Source organism: Talpa occidentalis, unplaced genomic scaffold (assembly GCF_014898055.3).
Source record: "Talpa occidentalis isolate TD23 unplaced genomic scaffold, MPIMG_talOcc4v2.1 talOcc4.6, whole genome shotgun sequence".
NCBI classification, from domain to species: Eukaryota; Metazoa; Chordata; class Mammalia; order Eulipotyphla; family Talpidae; genus Talpa; species Talpa occidentalis.
Window position 1 is genome coordinate 4,740,882 of NW_023604972.1, and position 26,170 is coordinate 4,767,051.

The window sequence follows — 26,170 nt, forward strand, 5'->3', positions numbered from 1 at the left end:
AGCATGTAACAGTCTTGCACTGGTTGACCAGCCAACCAGTCAACCAAGTTGTCAAGGGTCAAAGAATGGTGGTCAGGGGTCAAACCGATCACTTACGTGAAGCGATGGCCTCTCTAACACTTGCAACCCACCTCTCCTCATCCAGTCTACATTTTGTTGAGCGTTTTTAATGTATTTTTTCCTGATGTATCTATAAATGTCTTTGTAACGGTGTTCTCTCTTGCTCAAGCTTCTAGCGACACTCTAGATTATCTTCCTCTCTAATCCTCCTTCTTCTCTTTGCAGTTGGAAGGCATGTTGTCACAAAGCACTGTGTAAAGGAAGTCTGAAAATGAGTTGATAAGGACCAGCTCGGCCAGGCATTGGCTGAGGGCTCTTTACCTGTCATGCTCCTCACCTGTAGCAATAGGAGTCCAACATTTATGCACTGGTGAGAAGCACCCTGTAATATCATGGGGGAAAACCTATGATCATGTTCAGTAAGCACAAAATCCACGAAAAGGTAGCCAGGGAAGTATTTGAGTTTGTAGAAGGACTGCTAGAAGTTCACCAAATTCCTGTCCTTTTCCTTCTAGGTTCTCAGCCATGTTCATCCCTCAGGGAGGGCGCCTAACCCCGTTCGCCTGGTGTCCTTATAAACAGGGACTCTTGGGGAGAAGACAGTGGCAGAGGCTGGGTGGGGAAATGCTGCTGCAGGCCAAGTACACCAGGCCAGTTGGAGGCTGGAGGAGGCAGGAAGGCTCCTATCAGAGGCCTCAGGGGCACAGGGGTCTACCAACACCTAACTTCAGATTCTGGCCTGCAGAACTGCAAGAGCATAAACTGAGGAGAGCCCAGGACACATGGGCGGCTGTGTCACCAGTGTCCAATGTCACATTTTTAGTCAAAGATGAAGAACTGCCAGGGCCTCAAGGCTGATTAGGAGTTGGACCGTGATCTTTGCAAGTGGAGAAAAGAATTTTCCTCCCCGGAAGAGTAGATGCAAGGCCGTGAAGACAATAAATGCTGACGCCTCTTCCCAGAAGCCTTTCTCAGGAGAGAGCATCAGGGCAATCAAAGGACAATGTCGAGAAGGGTGGGAGGGATCTGAAGACTAGGTGGGACTGACTGTTCTCCGGGGAAAGGTCCACAGAAAGAGATGAGTGAGATGCAGGGGGAGAGGGTGGCCTGGTTCTGGGAGGAAGCTCCAGGGAGGGTGTGGAAGCTGGCTGCCGAGGAGAGGGTCGGTCAGGACCTGTGCCCTCACAGAAGGACCCTGCATTTGTTGAAGGCTTTCCAGCCGTCTTTGCATTCTTAATAATTGTCTTTGATGTTCTGTTGTCGAGTGAGGAGTATGATGGAGGCACAGATCCTGGGGAAACCAGCAGTCGCATCTCCCCGGGGTTCCAAGGTGCCTGCTGGGGTCAACCTTGCCCAACCACCCTGCCTTCCTCTGCCCTTTTGGTCTGGACAGGGCCATGACCAGCACACACCCAGCTGGCAGGCCCAGGTTTGTGTACTGGACACCACAGTGCAAGCCGGTCTCCCATCCCAGTACTGGGCACAGCCTACCGTGGAGGTGACCCACACTTGGGTTCACCTGCCCATGGAGGATTGAAGAAGTGGGTCAGAGGCGGGGAGACTGATTCATGCTGGGGTTTTTGTTTCACCCTCGGCCCTGCCAAATATGTTATCAAGCCCGAGTGACGGAATTCGCCTTAGCCCGGGGGAATCTTTATTCCAGGATGGGAAGGACAAAGACGGGTAGCTGTGTTTGCAAGATGGGAAATGTCACCAGCCAGCATGTCTTGTCTGGGGGTAAGAAGCAGAACAAAAGTTAGATGGGGAGGGAACTTGAGTGGAAGCAGAGCCCCCCAGTGGCTGGGTCTTGGGGTGAGAGGAGAGAAACCACCCCAGCTATGCAGAGGAAGCTGCTACACCTGATGCAGGTGTCGCCCATATAGAAAATAAACAAAATGCTAGTTTGGGGGAAAACCACAACTCTCGCCTTGTCTCCTGACGAGCTAGTATGTGTGAGCAGGTTCCACCAACAGTTTCAGGCCAGTCCCCAGTCTCAGCAATGCCAGAAATCGACTCTGTTTCTAAAGGGATCAAATTCTTTTTCTCTCTCCCCCTTAACATTCTAAGGACTATTTTAACACAATGAATCATGAGGTACTTTGGGTTTTTCTCCTCGAGGATCAGATGTTCCATAAATACCGCCTCAATTTTGTTGACAGGTTGATGGATCCGGGATCGCGGGGGGCTGAGCTCCCCTCACACCTATCAGGTTAGGGGCGTTGGCGCCACGGAGGCCCTGCAGGCCGCTGCGCAGCTGCATCCTGAGAGGAAAGCTCGGAGCAGACCCCCTGGTCCTGCTCACCCCCGCCCCGGCCTGCCCGGAGGATCCCTTTATGAGGTCACTGCCCCGCTCCCTGTCTGCACCATTTGAGTTATTATTCCCTCTGCGGTCATTTGTGGGAGTGGAGGACATGCGAGGACACAGGAGGCTTCTCACTTCAAATAAAGCATCTCCTCTCCATTGGAAATGGAAAGGCGCAAAGGAGCGCATGTGAGGGGACCCCGGGTCGCCCAGGAGCGGCTCCCAGCCTGGGGATGAGTCATGGCCCTGCTCAGGAGCTGAACAGCCTCCAGCACCTTCCCCGGGGTGGCCTCCGTCCAGAGGAGTCTCCCGTGTCCCCGCGTTGGTGGAGCTGGAGGGAGGGTCCTCCTTGGATGTGGCCAGGCTGGGAGCGAGCTGGGCCAGCGCCGCAGGGGCCTGTCTGCACCCCTGGTTGGGGGCACCTGCGGGCGCCCCTCCCTGCACCCCAGAGGGAAGCCCTTCCCGAACCGGGCTTGGTGCTAAGAAGCCCAGCGGTGAAGTCACCTCCGACCACCACCAATGGAAGGACCTCCTGGAGAGGTCATTCTATGGACCGGCAGCCAGGACACGGGTTCAGAACCCCCATGCGCCCAGACTGCACACCCCCCCCCGTCGGTGCAGGTGAAGCTTGGAAAAGAGCTGTGTTTTGTTAAGAAAATGGAAGCACAGAGAGGCCGTGGGGGTCACAGAAGCTCAGAGTCAGGCCCAGGGGTTGCCCACACAGACGCTGCCTGGACCACAGCATCCCGAGCCTGGGGGATGCTGCAAGCTGCAGCATCAAAGCCGCAGACTCCCCCAAGCAGCAGGCTTGGAAACTCCCTGCTTCAATGCAGTGGAACATAAGAGGCTCCTGAACAGTTGAGTGACAAGAACTGGGGGCAGCGGGCCTCCCTGATGGCCCTTCCTCAGAGGAAGTCCTGCCGCCTGAGGCGGTACCTGCTGGCAGGGAACACACGCTCAGGTCCAGTCACCCCCTGGCGAGGGACAGTGTCAGCCCCAGGGCTCCAAAGTGTCAGCCCCAACCAAAGGCCCGGTGGGATGAGGTCTGCCTGTTGCAACCGCGTATCACTTGGATTCCTCCTACTCAGTCCTTCCTCCCGCGGCCTCACTGCCCCCATCACCTGCAAACCAGGGAATCTCAGCCTCTCTCTGGAGAATCCTACTTGGACAGGGGGCACAGTGGTATCAGAAGTGTGAAATCCATCATTGCAAGACTGTTCTTAATTAGAAAAATCATTAACTACATTATGCAGTGATTTATAACAGTAAAAGATGTAGCCAAGTGGAGTCCTTAATAAATCTCTCTCTCCCCATACTCAGGCATAGTCACTAAAAAATAGTCCAAAAAATCCCATTATTTATAATTTATTTTAGATGCTCATTTGTTTAAATTATATCATACACTAGATCCTTCAAATATGCGTGCACACAGTATAATATTTTTTTTACCAAAAAAGATATTTTTAATAGTAACGAGCATCATTAACTGAATTGTGTCTTGTTAAGATCAGTATCACACCTGAGAAAATACTGGCTATTAAATACTAGTCGCCGTGGGACACCTACATAAAAGCCACAAGTGAAATAAGAAATAAGCTCTATTCCAGCGACGTAGGCCATGTCACCAGGACAGAGCCTGCACTTGGAGTGAAAGGATGGGGGAGAAAAAGTAGGGACTTTTCTGTTTCCCATAAGGATTAGCAATATCTGAAGGAAATGTGACAAGTCTGTGCAAATAGAAGCGTGGGTAATGGATGTCAGATTTCTCTGCATACTTGGGAGATTTTATAATTGAAATGCAGAGTGGGCCCTACTTAGCCCTGGTTTCTCCTTCCACCATTTCAGTCACCCACCTGTCTGAAAACACTAGGTACAAAAAAATTACTTTGAAAGACAAAGAGAGACCACATTTGCATGACATTTATTATAGAATTTTGATATACCTGTTCTAGCTTATGACTCGTTGCTGTTGTGATTTCTTACTGTACCTAATTTACAAATTAAATTTGATCTATCGATGTTTAGGGGATGACATAGCATACTACAGCGCATGAGTATCTGTGGTTTCAGGCATTCCCTGGGGATCTTGGAACAGATCCCCCAAGAATAAGGAGGAACTACTATAATTTCTACAAGTATTCACTTCCAGGCTGGATCCCAGCAAAGAACAAAAACCATAAAGCCAGTAATATCTTATTGTTGGTCCTGCTGTTGGCACAATGCCATCACCTGGGTACCTGTCACCCTCTGTCATCCCAGTGTTCCCCAGATTACAAGAAGTGTAGACCCCCAGTAGGGTACAAGTGAATGTCCATGTCGAAGAGAGTGTTCTTTCTCTCTTCAACCTCCCACTACTTTTTCTCTTTCTTCCCTAGAAACAGAAGCACTGATGTTATAGATACAAGACTTCCTGGATAGATCATTTTGCACCGCTCCCTGCAGCTAACCATGACCACGGGAACAAGTTTGACCCATGGGGTATATGTGACTTCCTGGTAGTGTTCCAAAAGTGAAGAGACAGCTATTGCAAAGGATGGTCTTTGCTTCCTGTTGATTGGGGTGAGGAAATGGTGCTACCACCTTGGGAATAAGTTGGCCTCCCAGGATCATGACGTGGCAAGACTGAGTTTTGATGCCAGGTAACTATATGTGAGCCCTGGACATGACCATTTGCTTATCCAAACACAAATGTCTGCCCAGTCTTTGTAGAATCACTGTGTTTAGGAAGTGTGAGGTCACCTGCCATATGTAGATGAACCGAGTCACAGTAAAAACAGTCACCGAAAACCTCATTACTTCCAGATTGCCCACGCTTACCTTACTTCAGAGAGATGACACAGCTTTCATTTAAAAACCTCCAAAGAGAGAGAGATCACAAACACCTGCTAAGTAAAGCACTTAATCAGCAGGTGCACTTTCTGCATGGATTCCAGTGAATAAGAATTGGGGGCACTTAATCACATAACCAGTCACATGCGTGATGATTTGTTTGCATCTGTGCATTAGCAATGTAGTAATGTAGGAATTCATAAAATCACGTGATGATCATAATTCATCACTTCGTTTTACTTTACAGCATCATTTTTTCACACCAGATCATAAAATGCTTAAGATTCCAGTCTCATCACAAAGGCTTTGCATATGATGCATGTTTAGGAAATATTTTGATATTACTTATAAAAGCTCTCATTATATTGTAGAGTTCATAATTTAATAGGTAAACCTGGAGCTATTTTTAGTGAATGTCCAGCTAAAAGGGTGGTATAGTTTAGACAGGTGATTAAAAGCAAAAATGAGGGCCTCCCCAGTGGCGCAGTGGTTGAGCGCTGGGTTGCAAAGCTGCACGCAGCCTCTGTGGCGCCGGTTCGATCCCTGGCTGCTCCCCGGCCACTGGAGGAGGGTCCCACATGGTGCGCAGACCTCTCCTGCCGCCCGCTGCTCCCCTCAGCAGTGTACTTCGGTCCTTCTGCCTGCTCTGCTCCCCGCTCTGGTGAATTCTCTCACCCTCCCGCGCTTCTGACTGTACCCAGTGCTTGTATAAACACAAACAAACAAGCAAACAAATAAATAAATAAACATGCCTCTATTAAAAAAAAAAAAAAAAAGCAAAAGTGATTCATTTTGTGTAGGAGAAAGACAATGGCTGAATTTTAGCAATATCACACTACCACCAAATCCCTCCTTACTTTCCCCCACTTTGACTAGAGAGTAAGATGTTAGATGTGGCTTTCAAGTGAAGATTACAGACTAGACACACACCTTGAGCATCACGTTATCTGACAACCTCACAAAACAACAGGGAAAAAATATTGTAAGACATAAAAATACCAAGCACAGAGGGAAATAGGAAAAAATGGATAATTTGGAGCTAGGAAATGGAAGCAAGCCTAAGAATGACCTAGAAGACACCAGGGAAATGAGCACCAGCCCAAAACCATCCTCACGCAGCAATGCAGGTGTTCTTTTGAGGGTAGGTAAAACAGAGGAAGTACAGCCCATGGTTACCACACAAAGTTTATATCCAGAGCTCTGAAAACAAGGAGATTCTATGAAAGTTTGTATTTAATTGTCATTACCTCCCAGGCACTCAGATCTCTAGAACCCCTCCAGGGTGGGACACTGAAAGGTTATTCTTCAGGAATTCTGAGCAGCCCAAGAAAATTTTCTAAAGATATTTGTATCAGAGATTCCCCTGTAAAAAGACCAGCTGTGGCACTGGGCAGTGAGGACGACCAGGGCCAAATCATCCAGCCATCTCTCTCAGACCAATTCAAAAAATGAATTAGGCCTTAGACTTCTCAAGAGACATTTTGCAAGCTGGGAGACAGTAGAGAAATGCCTTTAATTTACACAAAGTGTCTTCTATGGTGGTTCATTTTGTGTCAACTTGACTAAGTCATGGGATGTCAAGATATTTTGTCAAATATTATTGTGGGTATTTTTGTGAGGGTGTTTGGGGTAAGATTAACATTTAAATGGGTTGAATGAGCAAAGCAGTTTGCTCTTCCTTATGTAAAAAGAGCTCATCCAATCAATTGAAGGCCTTAGCAACAAGAACAAAAATGCTGACCTTCCCATGGGTAAAAAAGAACTCTTCTTGCCTGCTTGTCTTCAAAGTGAGATGTTGACTTTTTTCCTGCCTTCAAACTAACTGAAGCATGGGGTCTTCCCAGATCTTGGTTCTGTTGGCCTTCAGAGGGGAACCACCCATTGAATCTTCCAGTTCCCAAGTCGTGGGACTCAACCATCAACTCTCCCACATCCAGCTTGCCAGCTCAGCCTGCAGATCTTTGGACTTGCCAACCTCCATAATTGTGTGAGTCAGTTTCCTATAATAAATCTATGTAACTCTCATCTATTGATCGATCCCCTACCTCCTTCTCTCTTTCCTCCCACCCCCCCTCATTTCTCTCCTTTCCAGAAAGCCAGTCAGCTCTCTATCAGTCCACCTTCCTACCTACCCATCTGCACATTCTCTTGGTTCTCTTTCTCTAGAGAACCCTAACACACCAGCTTGGGCTATGAAGTACTAATACAGTGTGAACAGGCAATAATGATATGTCATATCTCAAAAAAAAAAATTAGGTACCTCCTTTATTCAAAGAACTAGAAAGGCATGACCTCTATTCTAAGGAGACAAAAAAAATATATGAATGTCTTAGACCTAGGGTTAGGGCTGTGCTGTGATTGGGGTTTGGAGAGGAAAGAAGAAAAACATGTAGAAGTCATAGATACAGGAAACAGAGACAAGGGTGTCCCTAGAATGATGGTTTAGGACTATCCCAGAGGCGGCTCTAGAGTAATGTAATTACCCCAATGGATTAAACCTAAAGGCTACATCAGAGACATCTCTTGGGTGATGAAAATTGAATGTCGGATTTTTTGACTGAGAAGCAATTCAGGAAATTGGGAAGGAGCTTGGGGAAGACTTAGTAATAAAGTGTATTTTATAAACCAACCAAACAAATGAAATTAAAAGTTCTGCAATTGAGAGAATGTGTAATACATAACATGACTCCATTCTCATAAACACTGAATTTTATTTTCAGTTACAACTGTAGCTATGAAACAGCCAAGATTCAAACACATTTGACCAAGAACAATGGCAATCTCATAAGATTCAACAACAATTGGAAATGACTGGAGCATGTTGAACAGCACCCCCTTACAGGCTGGTCAAGGGAAGAGACAAAGGCGCACTAAGTCCTCATCTTCCATGGTATGGAATCAGAAGACCTGAAACTGAAAAACCCAGAAACTGTAGGGCAAGCATGTTCCCTAGAAAGATGGAGGCAAATGATTAATACAACAACAAAATCATGAGAGCGACTAGGATGGAGGTTCCCTAGAGATGGCAGTAGGACTACTCTGCTCTTATCCTTTTGGGATATTTGCATCATCAAATGATTTTGTCAATTTACCTGTAGTAAAAATTTAAGTTAATTTTAAAGAGAAAAATGACTAAAATCAGGAGTCAGGGAACAATAAGCTCCTGATTCCTATTGCTATAAAAGTGCAATTAGAGCTCTTCTGCTTAGCAGATTCCAGGAGAGTTTAAGCCAGCAGACTTCAGATCAGCTGGTGAATCAACCAGATGAGTTCACACCAGTTTTGTCTCGTGACCCTTTGTTGTACACTCAAAAAAAAATCTTTCCTGTAAAGGGGAACATGTTTATATATCCAAGCAGAACTTTCACCAAGAAGTATAAATCATTTGTCTTGGATGAAGAAAACATTCATAGTTAATAATTAATGAAATCAAAATGAAAACCTGCACTAGACTAAACAATGCTGGAGAATGCTAAAGGATCAGTGGATACAAATCATAATTTTACAAAAGTGTGTTTTCCTGTATATTTTGTTTTAAACAGGGTGTGCTACTTACAGCTATTGCTTGTAGCAATGTTATAATTTCTATATTTAGCTCTTTACACTAGTTATTCTATTTTTTTTTATTTTTTTAAACACATTTTTTTTTTATTTATAGAGGCATGTTTTTATTTATTTGTTTGTTTGTTTGTTTGTTTGTTTTGTTTATACATGCACTGGGTACAGTCAGAAGCGCGGGAGGGCGAGAGAATTCACCAGAGCCAGAGCGGGGAGCAGAGCAGGCAGAAGGACCGAAGGACACTGCTGAGGGGAGCAGCGGGCGGCAGGAGAGGTCTGCGCGCCATGTGGGACCCTCCTCCGGTGGCCGGGGAGCAGCTGGGGATCGAACCGCTGCGCCGCAGAGGTCGCCGGCAGCTTCGCAACCCAGCGCTCAACCGCTGCGCCACCGGGGAGGCCCTAGTTATTCTATTTTTTAAAGGGAAAAAAGCATAGTTGAGTGTGAAAGCTGTCTTATTTATACTCCCATTGACCAAGATGCAATACTCTCATTGATTCATATTATAGAACAATAACTAATAGCCTGCCTAAGAAAAGAGATTTTGCACAATTTACCTGCAAAATGTCCAACAAAAATAAGTTTAGTCTTAGAACGGAACCAGGAAACATAAGCCTATAAAGAAATGGAAAACACCATCCACACAAAGTTGCCTGTTAAATACAATATGAGAAGGGAGGGACATGAAGAAGGAGGGAGCTGGCAGGCAGGAAGAACACCTGGGCAGTTGAGCATCAGGCCGTGGCTGCAGTTAGCCCTGTGTGGACTGGGGAGATGAGGATGAGAGAGAACAGCGAGAGGCAGAAATAGGATTCAAGTCCAGTCTGAGTTCATGTAAAACATGCTCATGAAGTGCAGGCTTTGTATCTCACAGATCTAAAACCAGACCTGTCATTCCATTGTTTGGGGACTGAGGGTAAATTTGAAAATGATGCCCATACCATTTGTCAATTTTCCAATGAAACCATTTCTTCAAAGCTGAATTTGGATGAGAGAGGAGGTAGGTCAGCACCCACCATCATTGCGCAAATGGCTATAAAGACAAGTATGCAGGAAAATGCTCCCGCCAGCCCTTCCAGCACCTCACATCTTCACAGCGGGAATGCATTCATTCACTTAGTATGGCGGGGCCCTGGAGTGGGTTATATCCTACGACAAAACTACAAGTGCTTCCGGCACACTCCTTTAGTTCTGCCTTTCTAAGCTGTTCCTTGGCCCCTGCTGAAGGGGCCCCTGAGACACTTCAACCAACACAATGAAAGGTGAAACTGCACACAGCAGATTTGTTAAACCAGGCTCACACATTCAGAAGGAAATCTCACCCCCAAATAGCATTGCCATTAGCAAACAATATAATATTTATTAAGCACTCGACCGCCTGGAGTACACTCTTGTAACCAGTAAAGATTAGGAGTTAAAGGCCATAGGAAACATGAATTTTCCTTTCGTAAATGCAGACAGGGCAGGGAGTTAAGCTGAAATAGTGCACGCTCTCTCAGAGAGCGATCATTTTCCACATGGCCTCAACACCAGTCATTCATGTTCCTAGACCCTCAGGAGATGTCATTCTGGCACTCCTATCCTTCAGCTCTCCCTCTGAGTCTAAACACAACTCCCCTTCCAGGAAGTGAAAACAGTTGGAAGCGAGTCAAGTTGAGGTCCTTCAAGGATATGTATCAGGAAGATTCATTCCTGGCACCTTCCTGAGACAGCTGCCAGTCCTTCCTGACATGTGGGAGGAGGTGCCCAACAGATGTTTGTGGAGTTTATAGATGAATGATTTCATGAAGAAATGGCTGGAGGGTATACCATCGAGAATGAAGTGAAATGAATGCATTGGATAGCTGAATTAAGAATCAGGAGATGCAAGTTGTAGCCAAGCTAATGGAAAGCCTCTCCACTCAACTTCACAATGTCGGCTCTACTAGAGAATGGTTTCTCTATCCCACAAGTTTTTTGCCCAAATATTTTATTCTGTTGGAGCAGTTCCCCATCTTTCTTGCCATTGAGTACTTACAACCCTACCTGGGTACTGTGGCGTTTTCATGACATGAGTGGGCAAAGCTCATCTCCACTTAGGAAATACTATTGGCTCCCTGTCATGTGCTGGTGCACTGGGATAAATGCATGTCGTGACTTAGGAAATACTATTGGCTCCCTGTCATGTGCTGGTGCACTGGGATAAATGCATGTCGTGGACCCCAGTCTTGAAATGCTTGTGGTCAGTTTGAGTTAACAGACAATTTTACTGTGATTCTTGAGATGCTATGCAGGCTTTGAGAGGGGCAAACCAGCAGAAACGTTGGACCAAGTTCTGGAGACTTCTCAAGGAGAAAATGGATGCTCTAAAGGCTAGACATATCCACGGGAAGAAAAATGGGGAAGACTTTCATGCCAGTTGTAAAAAAAAAAAAGGTGGTTTTTTCCCAATCTTCTTGATATTTTGGACTTTTAAGAGTTTTCTTCCAAAAGCACAACCTAAGTCAATGTATCTACTCTGTGGCTTCTAAAATGTGGGGGCTTCTCATCACTTCGCAAAGAGAAGGCAGTGCTGGTCTGGCTTGGAGGACCTTGACTCTTTCATGCAAATGCATCTTTCTCCTCCTGTGGCCAAGGACCTTTCTGTTAGTACCGCATGTTTGTTCAAGTGGTGAGGAAATATTAAATATCACAGGTTCTCAGCAGACACGGACAGTAATCATCAACAGCTGGCAGCAGTGGGAGGCTGAGAGAGCAGAAGAGTCCTCTCAGCTGGGGGGCTTGTGCCCAACTCATTGGCCCCAGACCTGGCTAGATAAGATGGGATTAACTATCTGACTACCAACATCCCCCTTCCCTCACACACGATCTTGTCAGTGTCCATCTTACGCAACTCACTCTATGCTCCCTCAGAAGTGGCAGGAGAATTAACTGTGTGCTGGAATCATTTAGCCTTCCTCCAGGGAAGGGAAACACCATCAGGAGGATTGTGAGTGTTTCAGGAAATAAAAAAGAACATTTCTGGCAAATGGATATGATTCAATTCAGCAAGTGCCTATCAAAAGGTCCCATGTGTTCTACATCACAGACAAGCAAAAGGAATGTAGAAATAGAAGAGCACAACCTGGTCCTTGAGCAATTGATATCTCCGAGGGAGACAATTACTCAAAAACAATGTTCTAATTGCAGCTAAGGAAGCAAATGTTCTAGGTATTATGTCATTAAAAAAAAAAAAACAAACAAACCTGTTCTAGTGAACTCAGTCTGGAGTAGAAGGTATGGGGTTAAGAGAGCTAATTCAGGAAAGGCTTCAAGGAGAGGCCACACCTACTCTGTGCCCATTAATAAGAATATATTTTTCCTCCAGAGATGACAGGTGACAGGCATTCAGGACTGCGGGAGACAGACAAGCTCTCTGTCCTCATGAAATGTCTAGTGTCTGAGGAATAGAAAGTGTCACAGGGGGGTCCCCAGGGAAAGCGGAGGTTCCAGGTTCCCTGCGTCACCCGAGGGAGGGTGGAGCTGAGCAAAGAGGAGGAGAAGCTGGAGAAAGAGAAGTAAGGTGAGAGCAAGGAGGGGACCTGGAGGAGGCACATGGAGCAGAGACACATGTGAAGACGCTGTACCTGCTTCTCGGCCTTGCATTTGTATCAGGGACTTAGGGGACATGGAAGGAGACTCTTGAAACAGGCATGGCTGAGAGACCCATGGGAAGGTTAACACGGCAGCCTTTATCTTGATTTTGATTTTGCTCTTTTCCTTCCAGACTTGCCTGGCCCCTTCTGCCCCTTTCCTGTGGGTCCCCTCCAGAAGGTGCCTTAGACTTGTGGCAGGCTTTTGAGCCTCAACAGTCCTGCTTTGGGCCAGCCCTGTTTGGTTGGGCATTTACCCACGAGGGGATGGGTGACTTAGGGTGTTTTGTGTGAAAACTATTTTATGTATCCGTTCCCTTCTCTTTATTGTACGCTGATTGTATTAACGTTCCTTTAAAGGCCTTACCCTCAGGAGTGTGTTTTATCTTGACGCAGTGGAGGGCGTCCATTTAGAATGGACAGGTTTGGGGGTCCCCAGGTGCCCTTCATCCTGCCCTGTAACAAATTAACAGGAGAGGACTTTTTGCAGTAGACCTGGAGGTAAAGGCCATTCGCAAGGGGCCGGAAGGAACACCTGTGCAATGCACAGAAGTGTGAAGGAGTCGAGCACACACTGGGGAACTGGTTGTTGGATAAACCCAGCAACCCTTCCTCTTGCCCACACATCTGTTAAATCAATATTTATGCCAAGGCACAAGGACTGCAATTGCAAGACTGAACATGTCTGGTGGTCTGGTGGAATTCGTTATTTTTGTCCTCTAAACAAGCCAAGGACTGTATCATGTCAAGCCAATCAGTATTGATCTTCTATTTCATATCTTTTAGATGTTGAATTTCATATTTTTCTTTTTTAAAGATATTCTTTGCTTTCATTAATTTCACTAAGACATTTTGTTGACCTCTGTGCTTACTATTGTTGCTTGTGTCTATTTCTTCCTTCTGCCTTGATTTTTCTTCATTTTCAAGTATGTCCTTCATTCAGTCTTTTGGTAAACGCTAAGGATGATAGGTTCTTTTATTCTCAGTTTGAAATTTTCCCTATTGAAGCCTCCTACTTGAATATGAGTTGACTCGGGTATAACATGATAAACTGACAGTTACTTTTATCACTTGGAAAATATTGTTCCATTGCCTTTGGCACCTACTCTGCTAAGGAGAATTCACTGCCATTGTATTTGTTATTGTTTTCCTGTAAATCATCCTCTTCTCTCTGTTAGTTTCCAGAGTGGTCTTTGTAAACATAATGTTCTACAATTTTACTACAATGGTTTAGATTTAAATTTATTTATCTTTATCCTGCTCACTTCTGTCGTTCTTCAGTTCTGGGAAACTCAAAAGTCTCTGTTCTATCATTTTCATTTTTTTTTTATTTCTTGATTAACTCCTTCTGTATTTTAAATAAATTACTTTGGGTTGTCTTCAATTAATTGCTTTCAACCTTATACAGTCTAGCCTTTATTTCATCTATTGAGCACAATATGTCTATCATTATATTTTTAATTTCCAATTTGATTTTGGATGTTGTGTGTACATGTTCTTGGTTCACTAATAGCTTGTTTTGTTCATACTATCTTCCTGTATGTGTCCCTCACTATCTTTCACATATTTATGTAAAACTTTTTCAGACTGCACTCTTTATTCCATGTGCCTTAGCTCATCTAATCATGGATTTTTATTGACTGCTTTTAATATATTCATGTTTTATACATTGGTGTGTAGGCTCATTCTGAATAGGAAGTGCTACTGCTTTTCTCTCTGCAAATGGGAGTGGATATGTTTGAGTCTTCATTTACTCCTCCATGTCTACCCTTTCCTGCACCCCAAAGCCCCCTGGAGCACCTGCCATAAATAAGTCTTATATTGGAAACCATGAGATTTTGCTCCAAACACACCCATCTATACAGTCACTAAGTCAGGAGGTTTTCTTGATTCAAAATTAAAAGGCACATAACTTCTTACAAACTAAAAGTAACAAATTTTCTCACCAGCAGGAAGAACCATACCCCAGTACCACTGTAAGCAGTGATCCTGGCACCACAGGGGCACTTCACCCCCCCAATTATTCCACAGGTCTAAACTCAACCTCCCTGTCTCCTTGGGAGTGCAGAGGCCTTCAGGTCTGTCACTGCTCTCAACTCATTATTTTGTTTGCTAAACCTCAGAGATGCTTACCCTATTTCTTAACTGGTGTAGGGTTTGTTCCCTTTTAACTATCATGTCTATATCTTAGAAGCAACAGAATTGAGTGGTCTCAAAACAAATTCATGATCTCATTCTGACATGTTACCCATCCTTCAAAGTCAGATGTTTGCTCATTCTTGCCTCCATGTCTTTCTCTTGATTTTCCTTCTGCTTGGAATGTCCATTGTCACTTCTGCCATACGAGTTCTTCAAGACTCAACTCATGCCTCTTCTTTATAGGAATACTCCATGTTGACCTCCACCATTTCCCCAGCCCCTTGATTTGTTCTCACCATCAACAGATTGTGCACTTCTTGAGAGCAAAGACTAGATTGGTTTCATCTCTCATTCCCCTTAGATTTCACTGTGACTGTTTGATCAATATTTACTGAATGAGCAATGAGTGTATATGTGCTTGAGTTTTGGAAAGTCCAAATACACAGGGCCATATTTTGACTTCTCTCAAATCTACCAACCTTGCTAAAAATAAAACGTGAGATAAAACAACTTTTCTTTTAAAGACACCCCAAACTCCTAAAGCTATACTCAAGTGTCCTGAAAATGTGTGGAGCTTTTGCAGTCTTTCGGTTCCATGAAACCCAAAGCAGTTTGTTCTCCTTGCCATTTCGAAAGATAAATAGGATTTGTGGAGAAATTATGCAAACTTTCCCTGGAAAATAAAAAGATTTCTAAAAAACCCACAGGCAAACCTCTGGAAAGCCAAAATCAACTAGCTTCATTTTACATGCAGAACTTTCTACACCTCACATTATAAAATAATGTGGATGATTAAATCTCACTGAAATTTAAGAAAATCAAGGTACTACACTCACCAAGAAATATTAAATGTTATGTATATGTGTGTCTGTCTATGTCGACACACACAAGTAAATAAGAAGAGCATCTTCATGCAAGTGAATGAATAAATGGATGAATCAGAGAACATGACCAATATTTTTTACACAACTGGCACCTACACTTCAAAAGTAAAGACTTACAGTTCTCCCAAGCAACTTGCTCTCAAGACCTGTGACTGTGCAATCATCTCTTTGGAATGGCCTCCCCTATCTTGAATACCTGGGACAAGTTTTAGCTTACGTCCTACCTTCTCTGAAAAGCTTCTGACCCTGGGCTTGCCCCTGCTGCTCTTTTCACACCTTTCCCAGGGCAAGTATTGTGGTTCCTTCTTTACATGAGTCTGCTCTTCACTGAGCTGTGGCCATCTGAGGGCAAGAGCCCAGAACTTTCCCCTCCAAATCCCAGTCCAGCTCCATGTTTGATACACGGTAGGTGATTTTGATGAATGAATGAGTGAGTGAGTGAATGAATGAATGGATCCAAAGAATAGAACTACCCTGAAAATATATTTTCCATCAAAGAACAAAGCAATAAACAGCTTCCACTTTGTCAAAAGGGTCTTTTGCTAAACACAGTCTCAAAAGTTTCTGCAAAGCATTGCGCACTTTCCATCTGAATAGCATGGTCCTCCTAAAACTAAAGTAGACGCCCCTCCCTTAAAATATCAGCCATTTTATACCAGCAAATAAACACTCAAATGACATGTTTTTCTATTAAAAACTCATGGGCCTTAAATTTCTTTTTAATCACAGGCTTTAGTATTATTACACGTGTTCCATTAACAGGCATATCCAATGAATTCCCTTTCATAAACACTAGTAAGTTCAGTGCAAACCAGCCAGGTGATTAATTTATAATTCTTGACACATTAGGGAGGTGGGTTGGAGCTAAGAAGTAGCCAGCGAGTCCCAGGATGGACTGCCTTTTATGCCAACTCGAGGGACACACACAGAGAAGGGCTCTTGCAAACACCTGAGCCTGCACACACACACACACACCACCCATGAACACCCACTGTAGTGAACTGGCATTCGATCCAAATTTGAGAAATCAATGCCTGAAGGCAAATAGCTGAGCCTAAACTGTTGCAGGTTCCTTTTCCCATAAAAATAATAATAATGAATAAAAATAGTTGGAGTTTGGCCAGAGCCTGCAAATGCAACACAATTTCTAAATTCAGCATCTTCCGTCCCCCACCCACATACCCCCGACTTGCTCCCCCACCTCCTCGCCTCCCTAAGCAGGTTACTCTTGATCTCCACTGGAAAGTCATTCAAGAACTACTCCAACCGGGGACGCCAAATGCTTTCTCCCTAAACCTCGCAGACAGATTCAATTTGCAAGAAGGAAAGGAAAGGCGGACTGGGGTTGAGGGGTGGTAACTGGCTGTGTGATTTTAGGAGACAACCCCCTCTCTGTGCTCTGCCTAAATTTCCGTATGACTAAACGAGAATGTTGGCTGTGAGGAGCTCTTTCCCTTCTTATTTTGTTTTTTGTCACAGTGTAAAGCATGATCCCTGGAGCCAGACTGGCAAGGGTTTCAGTTCAAACCTCTGATTTGTCTGTTAGATAGTCATGCTGACCCCCTAGTAGGCAGGGCACTAGAATGTTGGTGGGGGGTAAGGTGAGCCGTGTACACACGTAGAGGTGAAGATGTAACCCTCCAAATTTATGTAGTCTGGTAAATCACTACACATAAATAAATGCACTGGCCACGCGGGCGATGCCTTCACTGACCATTCCACGGGAGCGTTGAGAAGTCAGCCTGGCCCCTAGTAAGCCTTATTTAAAGTGTAGTTGCTATTACTAAGGGGGTTGCGATTGTATGGGGAATATAAAAATAAAATTAAAAAAAAATAAAGTGTAGTTGCTATTACATTAGAAACATTAGGGAATTATTTCTAGAGGCCATATTGTTGACACTTTGTTCTCATTTCTGTGTTTCAGAAAAAAAGGGAACCAGAAACCAAAGCCAAAGCCTTAATGTTTACTTCTGGTGACAGGAGGGGACCCTCGTTGCCCCTAATCCCTAACGCCAGAGGCTCTGGAACATCACAGATCAATCAGGCCTGCTGAGCTGAGTTGCTGGTGCTGCTGGGGAGTCTGAGGCACAGGGGAGAGCCGACAATGGGGATTCTGAGTGCTGGCAGCCCCCGGGAAGGGCACTCCCCCCGCCCCCAGGCTAGGTCTCATGTCCCAATTTCATGGTCCCCAAAAATCACACATCAAAAGCCCAGTGACTAACTGTGACTAAATTAATATGGAAGTTGATCCACTTGAAAAACCCTGCAAGGTGGTCCATTAGGGTCACCTTCTGGGGATGCTGGAGGGGTGGCGGGGCGCTCTCCTGACCTGCACGGTGCATGGAATGGGAGGAAACGCTGACAGTGCAGAAAACTTCACTGGACCTAAAGCCCAGGATAGAAAAACAAACTCAATTCAAATGATTCAGCCTTCCAGGATCCCAGCTCCTAAGGTGATTTCTTCCTAAATGAGTCACTGGAAAGTGCTCTTTCAAAAGTAGGTATTTACTTTCCTTCTATAAAAGCTGGAATACATTGCTTAGTAATAATGAGGGAAAAAATAACAGTGACATAAAATGAGGTGGGAGGATGAACCCATAGCACGACTCGCCTTGATCTGTGCACGCCTCTGGAATGCAAGGACCGCCTGATCTTCAGCCTTTGGTCCTCACCGATAGCGCCCTATCCTGGGAGACCCAAGCTTCATAGCCCAGGAACGCCCACCTGGAGCCTTGTGTCCTGAGAAAGCTCTTGGCCTCTGTGGACTTGTGTCAATGTGTGCTCAGCCCAAAGTTTGAATCAACCTCAGCCTTCGTCCTCGATGGTTTTAAGCTGTCCCCCCTCAGCCTTCGGTGGGATAGGAGTTGCTCAGCCTTTGCACATCCAGGCTTGCACACTTTCTGGGGTGGTGTCCAGCAGGTGGCTAAGAAGCAGGTAGAAGAGTCGCAGCTTAATCCAGGTGGGTTAAGGAGAGTGAAGAAGGTGCCTCATAGGTGAAAGAGTGGAGAAGAGCCTGCTAGAGCCCCTTTTTAAAATTACAGTCATCCATGAACGGTTTAGCCGTGAACCCTAAATTAAATTATGAGTTTAGTGAATAAGACTGTATCAAGTTAGATTCACCAGTTGTGACACATACTACTCTAATGCAAGACGTTAATAATAGGAGTAAGGATGTGCAGGGGGAAATGCACCCCTGCGAACACTCTGTATTTCCTGCTTAAAACTGTATTTCCTGCTTAAACCTTAAAACTGCTGTGAAATTTGTCAATTAGTTAAAAACCAACATCTGCAGCTCTCCCTATCTCTAGCACACCTGCCAACACATCTGACTGTCTTAGTTCAGGCTGCTGTAACAGATTACCACAGACTTGTGCTTAATGCAATAAACACTTATGTCTTATGGTTCCAGGGGCTGGAAAGTCTGAGATCAGGGGAAGAACACTTGGGGTGAGCTGTGTGCCCTCTGCCAGGCTGCCAACTTCTCTTCCTATCCTCACATGGCCGAGAAAGATTGAACTAGCCTATCTACTTTTAAGGGCACTAATCCCATTGCATAAGGGCTCTGTCCTCAAGAACTAATCACCTCCCCAAAGTCCCACCTAATCATCTGGTTTCTCTTCAGGTATATAAATATTTCGCCTTTCACCAAAAGCCCCACCTTCTATACCATCACACTGAGGATTAAGTTTCAACATACGCATGTCTCACAACTTCCAAGACTTGTGGGCAAACAGAGCATGTAGGATTTACAGAATTAGGTCGCCAGGAATTCCATGTCTGTACACAAACCACATACTTAATTTTGATACAGATGGTATATGGTATTTTCTGTTCATTAAATTCCTCAATATAACTTTATAGTAAGAATGCTCGTCTTGTATTTCATATAGTCCCAGGGGTGCTAGGAAAGGGGATTAAGCCACCCAGCAACACTGCATGAAACTAATTAACTGGCAGAATTCACAAATGCTTACTAGGTTATGTTACTACATGCAGAGGAAGAAAAGGTGGTGGAAATGGGCCATGATGTCTATGGAAAGAAGAAAGTAAATATCAGTCCATATTTCGTGACAAGCGCTCAGCAGGAGTGTCCATCATCATTCCATCACCCTGACAGTGCTTGAAGGAGGCATTATCAGTGTTCTCGTAAAGATGAATGAACTATTATAGTTCGGGAGACAAGCAACTTTCCGAGACTCCCCAGCTCATATGGAGAAGGAAATCAAGACCACCTCAAGCAAGCAACCCTTCCCATTACTACCCCCGAGTTCTCAACAAGAGAGTTTTTAACTAAAGGAAAATCACAATAGAAAAAAAAAAGCCATATAAAATCTCTTTCTAGAACTGATTCTAAAATCAATTTCCACAAAGAAAATTCAAATTCCTTATTGACTTCCAGGGTTGGAAAAATGAGCCAAAATCTTTTATGGAACAAGGCAGAGAGATGATAATGGAGGATCTTGGCTGACTGCTGACCAAGGGCTAAACACATTATGTGTGTTATTTTTTTGGTTTACAAAGCAAACCTGTGGAATATGCTATTATTATAGCAGAACTTCCCCAGGAAAATCAGGACAGGTGGTCACCCTAAATGTAAGTCTTGCTCTTCACTGTGATGGGGCCATTTAGCTCACTGATAGAGCTCTACACCAGCATCACCACAAAGGGCAGAGGTGAGATAAGTGAGTTGAGAGGTTGTTGTGATAATCCAGGAGAGACATGATGGTGGATGTGTGAGAAAGGGTCAGATTCTGGCATGTTTTGAGAATAGAAACTATGGATCTGGCTAGAGAATTGCGTGAGGAGAGAGCTTGAGAGCTGAAAACTATGGCTTCAAAGTCTACATGGTTTCCTTAACATTATTTACAATAATCAAGTCACAAAACTACCAACATGCCCACTGAGAGATGAATGGATAAAGAAATCGTGGGATACACTCTCGGTGGAATACTACTCAGTCATGAAAAATGATGAAGCAATGCCTTTGATGGGCAACATGACTGGATCTTAAGGGGATAATGCTAAGTGAAGTAAGTCAAAAAGTGAAAGTTACTGGATGGTCTCACTCATTTGTGGACCAAAGAACACAAACTGGTAAAACACCACAAAAATAACTTTAGACTCTGTGAAAAATACGGTGGTCACCAGAGAGGAGAGGTGGAAGGAGCAGATGGAGGGCGTAAGACGAGAGTGTGGTGACCAGTGAGCTTGGGTGAAGGGTGAGGGAAGAATGAGCACATACAAATGGGTATAGCTGTTCTCCCCAAATTATGTGGTTTTGCAAATGAGTGGCAAATAAACACAAAGAAAACAGCCAGGATGTTGGCAAGGCCCCTAATCTCTAGAGCTAGTTCACTTCACTGGGGGTGAGGGGAAAAGGGAGAGGCTGCACCTCAATGTCCTAACCTGGAACATGTGGAGAGGGGAAGAAGCAGGGGAATGAACGAGATCATTCAACACAGATCTTGGGACACAGTGGCTGCAGCGCAGGCCCAGCCTGCTCCTAGCACACCGGGAAACAGGACCAGCTTGGGAAGTGGCCGTGCAGGTTTACACGTGAGTGGGGTCAATGCCCAGTGAATTACACCCTTGAAGAGCACCATGACTTGTTTCGTCTCCTGATAGCCCTTCCACCTTACGTCTTGCTCCCAGGAAGCATGGCTGGCAGCACTTTAGGTTGTAGTTAAGACGATGAGGGTGATGCAAAGAAAGAACAGTAGATGGAGGTGTCTCTTCAACACCAGTTGTGGTTAGAACCTCAACATCCTGCATTTGCTCACTCCAGTGCCTAAGGGAGTAACTAATCCCCCCACAAGGTAATGCCTGTATATTAACTGGACCGGGCACCCCAGTACTGGGAGTCAGTCAGCTGCTTTCTCAAGGGTAAATCATCATCAAATTATTATTATTATTATTATTTAGACACATTATCCCAAGACAAAAACTAATTTCCGCAAGTTTTTATACTGATGCAGTTCAAACTATTATAAACATTGAGTGTGCTATTTTAGGGGGAAAAGTAGTCAGTTTCTGAGGGACATTTTGCTTAGTTGGGGTCCACGCTGGTGCCCGACCACCAGGCTGGACTGCTGGCCTGTGGGTTGGCTCTGTAAGGTGCCGCCACTTCCTGCACATGGATCCTCTCTGATTGTTTTTTTGATCATTAAGTTAAACCATCATCTCACACAAAATAATTCAAAATGGATTAAGGGTTTGGGTGTAAAACCTGAACCCTAAAATACATACAAGAAAACATAAGGGTACATTCCTGAGTCAGCCTCAGAGGTGTGTTTGGGGACTCAGCTCCCACAGCAAGGGAAACCAGGCAAAAATACACAAATGGGACTACATCAAACTAAAAAGCTATCGGCAGCCACTTCAGCATGAGTTTGATCCCCAGCCGGGGAGCTGAACCACAGGGCACAGCAGACCTCCTCTGTCTCCCCGCTACTCCCCTCAGCAGTGTGTTTCAGTCAGCCTGCCTGTTCTGTTCCCCACTCGGTCTCTGGTGAATCCTCTCACCCCCCACCTCTGGCCTATACCCCAGTTCTTGTATGCATAAATAAATAAAATAAATCTTTGAAAAAATGAAAAGACATCCTACTGAATGGGAGAAGTTGTTTCCACATCCTACATCTAACAAGGGGTTAATATCCAAAATATAGAAAGAACTCATAAAACTGAACAATAAAGAAAGATGGAAAAAATGGACAGTGGACCTGAATAAAAAACGTCTCCAAAGAAGACACACAAATAGCCAACAGGCACATGAAAAGATAGTCATCATCTCTTATTATCAGAGAGATGCAAATCAAAACTCGACACATGTGAGAGTAGCCATCATCCAAAAGGCAAGAAACACGCGAGGGGGGTAGTCGAGGTGGACGCCCTTGTGCACCGCGGGCAGGAATGTAAATTGGCGCAGCCATGAGAGAAGCAGTGTATCGACAGACGGCTCCAAAGAGTCAAAAGAAGAAATTCCAGATACTCCAGGAATCTCTCTTCTGGGTATTTACCCAAAATACACAAAATCATTCATTTGAAGAGGCAGACGCCTCCCCACCCTTGCTGCAGTGCTATCTACAGGGGCCACAGACAGCAACCAAATTCAGCATCTGTCGACTCCCAAATAAAGAAACAAGATGGGACACATACACCCAGTGGAATACTATGCAGCTATAAACAATATAAAGAAAGCTCTTAGCTCATATAAAGCCATATAAAACAGAGGCAGGAGGCGACCGCCTGCCTGGGCATTGCCAATTCTGCAGAAGGCCACAGGCCACCTTCCCAGCAGTCTCCAGACGTTGTTTCCAGACAGAATGCTCACATGTCCACACCTCTCCAGGGTTTCCTTTCTTCTGTGGGTGTTTGTTTTATATTATATTATATTTATTGGGGTAATGTTGATTTACAGCACTCTGTGTTTTGGGTGTGGGTTCGCCCCTCTACAAATGCCTGTTACCATCCCATGCCCACAGCAGAGACAGCCACCCCCGCCATGGTCCATGGAGCTCCTGCGTTTCATATCTAAGAAAATAGCTAGTTCTCATGTAGAAGGGAGGCAGGGAGAGAGGGAGGACAGGAGAAAAGACAAGTATGCACAGGCCTACCACTTGCAGGCCCTTTGCTAAATATTTGATACACATTATCTCATTTAATCCTAACAATCCTATAAATAGGTGAGGACAGTGAGGCTCAGAGAAGCGCCCTGGCTGGCCCCCGGGCGAGAGCAGGTAAGCAACAGCAACTGACTGACAGGACCACCTCCCTGCAGGCAAGGTCTCCTCAGAAGCCCTGCTCCTTTCGGCCTTGGCCTGCTTCCTCGGAACCTGTCAAATCCCCACCCCAAAGCAAGGTCCCCTCACCCTTGTATTCTTGTTTATTTGCTTGTTTGTTTGTTTGTTTTGGAGATTTACATAGAAAAGCCCATTTCTGCAGAAGCCGCCCTTGGATTCATCCAGCATTTTCCTGGAAAACCAGGAGAAAAGAGCATTTGCGAGTTCAGCGGTGTCCTGGCACAGGGAAGTGGCGAGAAGAAAGGGCTCTTTGTGGCTGGTGTTGCCCATGGACGTAATCTCATTTTCAGCTAATCAATTCATATACAGTAAAAGCCTAATGTGATTCCTCGTTAGCCCAGGGCCATAAAGACCTGGTCCGAGGCTGCCTGGAATCCCCAGGGGCCGGCACCCCCACTCTGCGATCATCAAATCGGCTGCCGTGAATCATGTTTAATGGCCAACCTTATTTTTAAAAAAAGAGGGGGGAGAGCCTCGTCTGATTACTGGTGTCAAAGAAAACAAGCTGGTTTAGCAAAATCTCATTTTTTTTTTCAGGGAAGGAGGGGACTCGGGCGGGGGTGAAGGAAAAGAAAACCCTGAGTCACTTTTGTCAGGTCTTCAGCTCTGACCAGCAAAACAGACCCTCAAGAGGGGGCCTTTCAGCAGGGGCCTGCTGGGGGGGCCATCAATGGTCCCTTTATTTGCCAAAGATGGATTATTTTAAATAAATCGCAGAGCACTTTCACTGAATAAACAGCACCTTGGTGGCTGATTGCACAGCACACGCAGCCCTGCGCCCCAGAAATCCTCCAGGACTCCAGGACAGGGCTGGGGAGGCGGGGGGTGGGGGGCAGAAGGGGGCTGGCCTCTGACTTTGCAGAGGGGACCCCAGGTTCAGGTCAGCCCAGACCGGTGTGAGCTTAATCGGGAATATGTATTTAAAATATTTCGGAAAACCGCAGGACAGAGACCCAAAACTGCACAAGGCAGCCTCAGAAGTGAGCCATCTGTGTGTCATTTTTATTTGCGTTTGATATGTTAAAGGCCCTGACGGCCATGGCCGGGAAGCCCACTCAAACATTGCAGAGATTCTTTGGCCCAAGCAAGAGGACTTTCTGGGGTCCCCCCACTGTCCAGGGCCCTTCTTCTCCCCCAACAACCCCCTCCGCCCCCCGCCACCACACACCCTGCTGCAGGCCGGTGGGCATAAGGTCTACCGTGAGAACTGCTTCTCAATGGCGATTTTCAAATCCCTTTTTAAGAATCTCTGCACAATCTGACCTTGTTTGAGAAACGGGTTAAATCAAGTGATTTATTATGTGAGGAGCAGAGTGAGTACAGGCAGGAGTCAAGCTGATGCTAGAAGCAGGAAGGGCCCCTTGAGTCCTTCCCCAGGAACCCCAGGAGCCTGAATAAGAGGTGCTGAAGAGTGGGGGACATGGGCAAATCACGTCAGGAGGACAGGTCCCCGGCTGTGTGGCAGACGCAGAGTATTGATTCTGACAGCCAGAGTTCCAGAAAGTGAAATGACTCTCATCTGCTAATATCCCCCAAATGTAATCACAACAAGCCAACAGCTACCAGCCACCTTGATGAATAGCAATGGAAAAAAAAAAAAGATGGATATAGTCAAGCCTCACAAAAATCTTAGAATCGGGGCTTTCTCTTGAGAATGTCAACACATACTACTTTAATAAAGGACTTACCACCCTCCCCCAAACGGAGCTGTGAAATTCTTCCCCAAAGGTGACACCATTAATTGCATTTGCAGTTAACACAATTAAACTAGAGCTGAAAGACTGGCCTGCACCTAATAAATCTCAAATGTTAAGAGGGATAATCAAGTTGATAAATCATCAGGCTACACCACCTGAGAAAGTATATAAAAGCCCAAGGTCGTGGGAAAGGATGAGCAGTTAATGGTGGCTGACAAGTTAGCCTGTCGACCTCAGTGTAGACAGCACAGGTATTTTGTGATTTCTTAGTTAGCTTCGCACAGAATTGTAAAGACTACTTTAAAGGTGCCCACTTTGGAACTTGCTATTGACATCCCAGAGGATGGTCAGCCAGCTCTGCAAATTCAGACTGCCAGGGCCTCCCTGGTGGCGCAAGGGGTTAAGCACCGGACTATGAAGCAATCTGCAACCTCTGCAGCACGAGTTCAATCCCCAGCCAGCCAGGGAGCTACCCACATGGCACAGCAGACCTCTCCTGTCTTGCCCGCTGCTCCTCAACAATGTAGTTCAGTAAGTCTGCCTGTTCTGTTCCCTATTCGGTCTCTGGTAGATCCTCTCACCCCCCACATCTGTGGGCTGTACCCCAGCTCTTGTATGCATAAACACATAAATAAATCTTTAGATTCAGACTGTCAGTAAGAAGCACCTCATCTTACTTCCATAGATGAGTAGGGTGAAGTAAGTTCATAACGACCTTGTGCTCGTGACCTTGAAGCAATATGAGGAGGTGGACATACGCACAAGAAAGTTGTCCTTCCGCTAGGGTGGCCATGGGGAACTGTCAGTCTGCAAAGTGGGTACAATTTAGACAAGTGACTATCTCTGAGCGTGAGCATCTTCATATAAAAATGGCGGGAGTACTACCCAATTCAATGTTGAAAATGTGGCTTTGAAGATTAAGAACAAAGGAATACAATGAAATCTTGAGAGTAGCCGCAAAATAAATACTGGGTTGTTTTGCTTTGTTTAAGAAAATAAATGCTTCAGGAAAGTGTCAGTGACTGAGCCCCAAGTCCTACTCATGAGTTCTAGAAAATTAGGAGGTGATGGGACAACAGTTTGTTTCCAAATCAAAGTAGACCTTAAAAGAGGGACATAGACTTTGTAATGAGCAAAGAGTAGCCATGAATCTTCACTTGATTGCGAATAATACAATCAGAACCCGTCTCATCACAGGACCCTTAGACATAAGGAAATAGACTGGGACATGTTCGCTCTGATTAAAAATAAGAGACGCAGCAGCAATAGAAGAAAGCTGAGGAGAAAGAAAAA

General features: G+C 45.1%; 1 long non-coding RNA gene across 2 annotated transcripts; it reads left to right on the forward strand.

The window, feature by feature from the left end:
* Positions 1-2,801: 2,801 nt before the first annotated feature.
* LOC119261073 (uncharacterized) lies at positions 2,802-17,337 on the forward strand. 2 transcript variants are annotated; one of them, XR_005128901.2, is made up of 4 exons: positions 2,802-2,983; positions 4,738-5,001; positions 7,036-7,178; positions 17,306-17,337. It is a non-coding gene; the product is annotated as an uncharacterized LOC119261073 (long non-coding RNA). The 2 variants fall into 2 exon arrangements; XR_005128900.2 differs by lacking the exon at positions 17,306-17,337 and adding an exon at positions 7,912-8,241.
* Positions 17,338-26,170: the final 8,833 nt, after the last annotated feature.